The following is a 7,473-nucleotide window of genomic DNA, read 5'->3' as shown; positions in this document are numbered from 1 at the left end:
TGCTACTGTCCCTCACAAAACAAGGACTGTGGAAGGCGAGGAACACTCTCATCCGGCACAACATAAAGTGGGGGGCGAGGGAGCTGGAGAAGAGGATCCTGGTGGACCTCAGGAGGAGGACGAAGCACCACGTCGCCAAATGGGGTTTCCCCACGGCGAGGGAGCGCTGGAATGGACTTTGGGCCCTATACAGAGATTAAAGGACAATAGCAAGTGGTAGATTTGGAGGGACTCTCTTAATTGCGCAAATCCGCCCCCACTTGCAAAGATTGATAACGGACAATCAATCTCCATTCCGCCGTTGTTTTTTATTCCATGGAGTGCTAATATGAGTGAGATGTTCCTTTTGAGATGTTTTTTTTTTTTGCGGAATAAAGTATATTTTGTAGAACAAAAAAAATCTTATGACATGGTTTACAAGTTATCTGTTGAACTACATTCTAATAGGTGTGGTCACATTCCAGGTCATTTGTTTACGTTTTTGTTTCTGCAGCAACTGTTAGATGAAATGTGCTAATATGTAACCTAACTCCAGTGTGAATAACTAGAAGAGGGGAGCAGCTCCACTCCAGACCAAGGGAGCTTTGAGATTGGCTGGGCCAGATCTCTCATTTGCATATCTGATTTGGAAATATAACACTACACCCCCTTCTTGCATGGATTTAACTTGCACCCAAGAGTCCCCTACTGTGTATTGCTACTTATTTTTTTATGATAAGTGGTGATTACCAGTTGACAGGTTTTATTTGTTGAATTATAAATGGTTTTGTATTATCATCCTGAATGGCCTGTACTCAAGGTTTGGTAGGGAATGTGTTTTCATTTAATTTACCAAATTGAATTTTTGCTCTTTTAGTATTTGTCTAGAAGGCTTTCTGAAGTCAGGAAGCCCATTTATTTGGTGAAAAAAGATTCTGTATTAATATTAATATTGCTCATACAACATAAATAGGGTCTTTTATGAATAAAAAGATCTTGCACTTGAAAATCTTGATAAAGCTGTGTGCTTCCATACACTCGAGCAGTTTTGATTCCTAATATTTGACCTTAGGTGTGGGAACGGGTCTTTTTTGTATTTGATTTCCAATTGATCAGCACAGATCAGCATAGAAAATAGACCCATAAAGCAACCTCAGCAGTGACAAATGTCACTGGGTCACTTGGGTTTATACGTCGGGGTCCGGTAGTGAAGCTCCGCTCCTGTTTAGCCTCCGAAGCCGTACAGGGTGCGGCCCTGGCGCTTCAGCACGTACACCAAGTCCATGGCGGTGACGGTCTTCCTCTTGGCATGCTCGGTGTAGGTGACGGCGTCGCGGATGACGTTCTCCAGGAACACCTTCAGCACCCCGCGGGTCTCCTCGTAGTTCAGCCTGGAGATTTAATAGTTCAGCCTGGAGATTTAATAGGTGTAGAAACTAATAGGTGTAGAAACTAGTAAATAAAGCCAATGATTTGTTTTAGAAATGTATTCTTAAAATATACAATTATTCACACCTTAACAATATGTAGTTCAAATTATACATTATATACAATATTGTATTCAAATGTCTAATCATTATAAAAAACACAACTAGTAAACTTCAGTTAAAAATTCTAGTAACATGGCAATATATATATATATATTAATGACAAACACAAACTAATTACACGAACACGCTAATATTTAACTTAAAACCACATTTCGATTCAGATATAAATTTTTAAAATTTACAACTTTTTTATTTTCACGAAAATATTATTAATGTAGCACAAACGCTACTTTCTAATAAAGACAGAAAGAAACTGTTTGTTTTGTGTCTCATGGTGATCCGCCTCTCGAGACTAATGAAATGTTTAATATGATCCCTCGAGAAAAAAAAGGAATCAATTTCCGCCTGGAATGATTGATGCCCCATCAAACATTTTGTAATATCCCTGGAAGTTTATACAGTAGAATTCTGGTTCGTGGCTTAAATTCAAGGTAAATGAGACTAAGGAAACGAGTTGGAAACTTGATGTCGAAGTGGGATTTAAATCACCCATTTCACATTTTACTTAATTGGGCAGTATGTGCCAGAACACAATGCCACAGCATCTCTTCGATAGCTCAGTTGGTAGAGCGGAGGACTGTAGTGGAGTCAACTGGGAATCCTTAGGTCGCTGGTTCGATTCCGGCTCGAAGGAAGGTGCTTTTTGTGTAATTTAATCAAAGAGTTAAAAACATTTTATTCAGACATTGATCAAAAGCTCAATAATCGACTAAGCAAAGGCTCCTGTTCCGAATTCAGCCCACGTCTGATTGTCTTGTTTTGGCCAATATCTGATCTTTGAATTAAGGGACTAGACTGTCTGCTTTGTAATTCAAAAATACATACAAATGTCAAGTTTTTTGTAGATATAAAGGTGTTCTCTGTTTTCAAAGGATAGTTACTTAATTGGCATAATGATTTGGTATTGATTTTGTATCGTTGTATTATAAAGTTTGTGCTTTCTGTGTTTTTATCGTATTGTGAACTTATTTTTTAAACAAATGCTTACAAAGGCAAACACGGCACACATCTGTTTATACCAGCGGTGAATTGTACATTTTTATTAAGTACAAGCTACTGTGCACTTCTGGGAGTATAACAGGTTCGATATAAAGTGGCAAAAATATAAAAGGGGAAAATACCCCAGACTGCATGTAAAGCCCTTGTTGTGACTGTTTTAGATAAAATGGCGTACTATGCACGAAATGTTGCAGAAACACAATCTGATATTTTGATACAGGTAGGCCAGCGCTTCCAAAGCATGCAAGTGTAGAACAGGACTTAATGCATTTTTAGAATGCAGATTGCAGATTAGAATGGCATATGTTTAGCAATAATATTATTTATGGTACCTGAAAGTTTCAGGTTGTTGCACAAAGCTAAGGTATGCGTATACGTGATCTGACAACTGGAATCAATTTCCTGTCGTTAAACTCTGTTTATTTTTAAGTTGAGGCCCAGGATCCAAATCTTCAGTTCTGATTTTTTAAAGTGACATCTTTCCTTCCTGTCGTGGAAGTCACACGATGTGAGCAATTGTTTTTTTTACGTTGCGATCCAAAGAGCCTCAGACGCACAGTCTAACAGTAACCAAACCAGAATGGATTCTGCTGGGAGCCGGGCTGAGCTCATTCTCACTCCCTTTGCTGAAAACAGAATTATTTCTTCCCCGAACATCGTCTACAGATCACTTGTGCGCTTTTAACCTTCTCGCAGCTACGGGCGAGACTGACGCTCATGATATGAAGGCACCCGCTGGAACACATTCTCTAACTCTCACAATCGCGACAGACTTCGCTTTTTTAAAAAAAAGTTGATATAGCCCTGAAAAAAGCATTAGCTTTATCAGTTTTTACATTAATCTATTTTGAATCAAAGTTTGATTTTTTTTATTGCATTTTACATTATAATAATAATAATTATCATCATCATCATTATTGCTTACACTTATATAGCGCTGTTCTGGATACTCCACTCAATGCGCTTTACAGGTAATGGGGACTCCCCTCCACCACCACCATTCTCCTGAATGAGCACAGAGATTCAGGACCTCGGTTTTACGTCTCAGCTGAAGGACGGCACCTGATTACAGTTTAGTGTCCCCGTCATTGTACTGAGGTATCAGGACCCGCATGGACTGCAGGGTGAGCGCCCAGCGACAGAAACCAGACGTGTGTTGGGCTCGGCTGTGAGCAGGACAATGACGTCACAGGGACAAAGTAGAGGAAATCAAAACGGTTCTATAAAAGACCTGTGTCAGCTGTTGGTTTGCAGTCTGGACTCTAAATCCTCTGATCTGATTTTAAATCTCTCTAATACCTGAGCGGCTTCTTCCGAGTATTTATTCGTATACTTATTAGTAGTATGAAGGATGTGACAAATTTATGATTTCTTGGAACAAAATGGTTTTTATTTGCATTCGAAATGAAGCGGAATTTTAGCGCGACACACAAACCCTTTGTCTTTTTTAGATAGTAATTTTTAAACAGACATAAATGTAGAAAACGTGTTTTATTTTAGCACTACAATAGCAGGGTCAGTGGCGTAATGAATAACGTGTCAGGACTTCCATCAGAAAATTATACTGTAGGTTGGACTGCCGTCTGGCTTGTTTCGTTTATACCACTTACATTCTTTTATATAAATGAACTCCACCTGAAAGCTATAGAACACACTTTAGGTAAGTTGTCTGCAGCCTCATGCGAATTTCGACAACTTACCCAAAACACTGTACTGTCTGGAGTTCAGCTCCAGCTCTGAACTCAATTGCAATGAAAAACCATGCGTAACAAAACTGGAGAACAGCTGAACTTGTGCTCAGTTCGGTGATGAGGGTTCAGAACTGTCCTTGTTGTAATTAGCACGAACTGCACAGGCTCTGAATCAGACCATGTCAATTAGTCTGATCAGTGTAGGACACGTTAATTTAGAATTATTAATAGGTTTATTAGTTAGTTAGTTCAGGTTTACCCACCTGAACTAATGTAGAATTATTACTTGGTCTGTCTCTTGTTTGTATATAAATGAATGTCTCTGACAACTTAATGTTAGTTTTACGATGTAGGTCAGGCGTTGACATATGCACGAGTATACGAAATGTCTCACTCCTGATTCAACTTATGTTCTATAGGAGATTGGCGATTCCTCCTGTTTCTCGTACAACCATATCAGAACAGAAGACCGTGTCACCCACCTGTGATTCAAGATCGACTCGCATCTTTATCCCTTTTTTGTTCGTGATCATTATTTTCTTAGTTGATAGTTATGATCAATATTGAACTTTTTTGAAATGAAATGACAATAATCAAACATGCAGGCAGATTTTTGAAAAGTATTCAGAATTGACAGGGTGCCCCTTTGGAACAGTCGTCAGAAAATGTGAGAAAATGAAAGTTATGTAAGCTCTGACACAAAGCATTGAAGATTGGAATCTGAGTGTAAAAAAGCTACCCGTCTCCCAATGATAGGCAGGGATACACACCATGACTCGAATAGACTCAGCGAACTTTAACACCTATGATATTACAAGTGCTTTGCACGTGTCGAATTTCAAGAAGGAACTACTACAACAGTTGTGGACATAATTCATTACCACCGGCAAAGTCCAATACCGGCAGCTTCTGAGAAAATAATGTTCACTCATGGAATTTGGTCTTTGAACGGCTGGCGGGAAAATTCATTTATACTCCTGTTGCACCCTCAGCTGAAACATGTTAAAATAACAACGCAGATTTGTTGGAGAACCTGACAAGAATTATTGGGTTAGCACTGTATGTATTCTGGTATATTTACTTTAATTTTAATATAAATGTAAACATGCATGCTGTATAATCTATTGTAATTTTAAAATATGTTAGCTGAGGATGCGAGGGGGGCTATTATACCTTGTGAAACACGCAAGGAACCGTAAAAAAGGCTGATATTTGAATAAAATTGGCGATCACAAGAAAACCACAATTTATGTGGTATTATCATCAATATCCTTCAAAATCGACGTTCAAATGAAGGATTTGAAGAAACTATGAAAAAAGCAATAGTAGTAGGAGAGGATTTTGATTTTTGCTCTTCAAGTCAGTAGATCGACGTAGAGTTGCGCCCCTACAAACAGCACAAAGGATGAAACTCACCTCCTTCGTTATTGCTATGTTTGTGCAGGTGAAAGTAGCATTTGTGCTATTGAAAGCATCTCGGAAGATGAAGGTGCAGCCACTTCCACATGTCATGATATCATTAGATCCGACGACAAGAGCTGAAGCCCCCCCCAGTCCAAGCCAGCAATGTGAGGAAGATGGGGCTGGAGGAAGGTGGCGTGGCCGAGCAGTCTAAGGCGCTGGATTTAGGCTCCAGTCTCTCTGGGGGCGTGGGTTCAAATCCCACCGCTGCCAAATGTTAATGTTTTAAGACCTGCAATACGATCAGTAAAAGCGCTTTTTGTTAGGCTGCGGGAGGTGTTTAGAGATAGACTTTCTAAAAGACAGGCTTAACATCAAGGCAGAAAAAATATTTTGTTTTCTCAACAGAAATTCTCTTTGGCACGTTCAGCTTTATGTAGGGAACAACATCTGCCGAGATCACTTTTGAGGCAGTGCACATCATAGTGTACCGGCAAGTACATTTAATATTGGCTGTGGTGGTGAGCTGCTTTTGTCTGTGAAACTTTTAATTCTTCACGCCGAATCATTGGCAGGGGTAAAGCTTATTAAATCTTTGAACATAGCGCTCCATCAGAAGTACTTTGTTCGTGATCAAAAGAGATCAGAGGATTAACTTCATGAATTCACATAGCATACCTTACAGGAAAGATTTAAAAGGGGAATTGATTGTGCTTCCTGATGTTGTTCCTGTGGTTTCTTTGGATACAAAGGTGAATGTTCTTTGACGTTCTGCTAGAGTATCCACTGGGTGGGTTTTATCGATTAGCTCGGATAGGTCATCAGTGCTCCGTCTCCGGAAAATAATCAACACTGTTTTTTCCTGTGCTGTCTTTTAAAATATATAAGATCACGAGTTTACAGATTTCTCCAAATAACAACTATACATTTTAACCCAGCGGTTAGCATTCCTTCAATCCAATAGTTTTACTCTAGGTTAAAAGCAGCGCAATATACAGAGAGATGATATTCAAATATTTCAACGTTCTGTTGGATTACCTGTATGGAGATATCGCTCAGAATTCCTAATATGATTTTGAGTTCAGTTTTGCTTTACTACTTTCAGAGTCTTTTATTGACCTTGCTGAAGCAGAGAAGTAACATAATCACAAATGCGACCTACCTGTGCTGCTGTTTCTGGTTAATAATTATTATTGCGAGGAAAAAAAAACAGCTCCTTGCATTAAGAGCAAGAGCAACCAACGCGCTCTCTTGTTGAGTTGGGTTTTTTCCGTGGTGCTCTTCCTCAGATGCAAAGTTATTTGGCGAGCAAGGACCTCTGAGAAGGAGCCTGAATCTGTCAAGAACTCTGAAATTCTAATATCGCACTACCGTCTTGTGTACAGAGATCTGCTTCTTCCTTTTTGAGTGTTTTGTTGTTTAAGAGCACACTTCCTACCTCGAATGTTAGTTTCAGGAGTGTTACCAGATCACAGATCATCTTGAAAAGATTTGGGGATGCACTGGCTCAGTTATTTGAAGGAACCTATACCACCAACGCACTTCTGAGAAGCACCTGCACATTTTCGCAATCCTCTCTCTCACCTACAAAGTTATGAAGACACAGATGACCAACAAAAACTAATTTGATTCACTCAAGGCTTCACTCTTCTGTTGTGATGTCGTTTTAATTAGTGTTAGCTGTGATGAGGTGTTGTTTCTGTCTCTTAAAGTTTAAGAGTCTGCTCCTTTCTTCCTGGTATAGAAATAACATGTTCCATCTTTGTTTACAAACACCACTGTAAATTATTTGTCCATCTCTAAAGCCTGTGTGTATTGACAAGGCAATTCAAAAGCACATATTAAATAAGAAC

At 39.2% G+C, this 7,473-nt stretch overlaps 3 non-coding genes across 3 annotated transcripts; all 3 read left to right on the top strand.

The window, feature by feature from the left end:
• Positions 1–838: 838 nt before the first annotated feature.
• On the top strand, positions 839–894 carry LOC148638251 (U7 small nuclear RNA). The gene has a single exon (XR_015931113.1). It is a non-coding gene; the product is annotated as a U7 small nuclear RNA (small nuclear RNA).
• Positions 895–2,075: 1,181 nt separating this feature from the next.
• On the top strand, positions 2,076–2,164 carry trnay-gua (transfer RNA tyrosine (anticodon GUA)). Its single transcript is given in 2 exon segments — positions 2,076–2,112; positions 2,128–2,164. It is a non-coding gene; the product is annotated as a tRNA-Tyr (tRNA).
• Positions 2,165–5,811: 3,647 nt separating this feature from the next.
• trnal-uag (transfer RNA leucine (anticodon UAG)) lies at positions 5,812–5,893 on the top strand. The gene has a single exon. It is a non-coding gene; the product is annotated as a tRNA-Leu (tRNA).
• The last annotated feature ends 1,580 nt before the right edge of the window (positions 5,894–7,473 follow it).

Source organism: Lepisosteus platostomus (genome assembly GCF_059453375.1).
Source record: "Lepisosteus platostomus isolate fLepPlt1 chromosome 5 unlocalized genomic scaffold, fLepPlt1.hap1 SUPER_5_unloc_3, whole genome shotgun sequence".
NCBI lineage: Eukaryota > Metazoa > Chordata > Actinopteri > Semionotiformes > Lepisosteidae > Lepisosteus > Lepisosteus platostomus.
The sequence above is the reverse complement of the archived record's forward strand: the minus strand, read 5'-3'. Positions and strand labels throughout refer to the sequence as shown.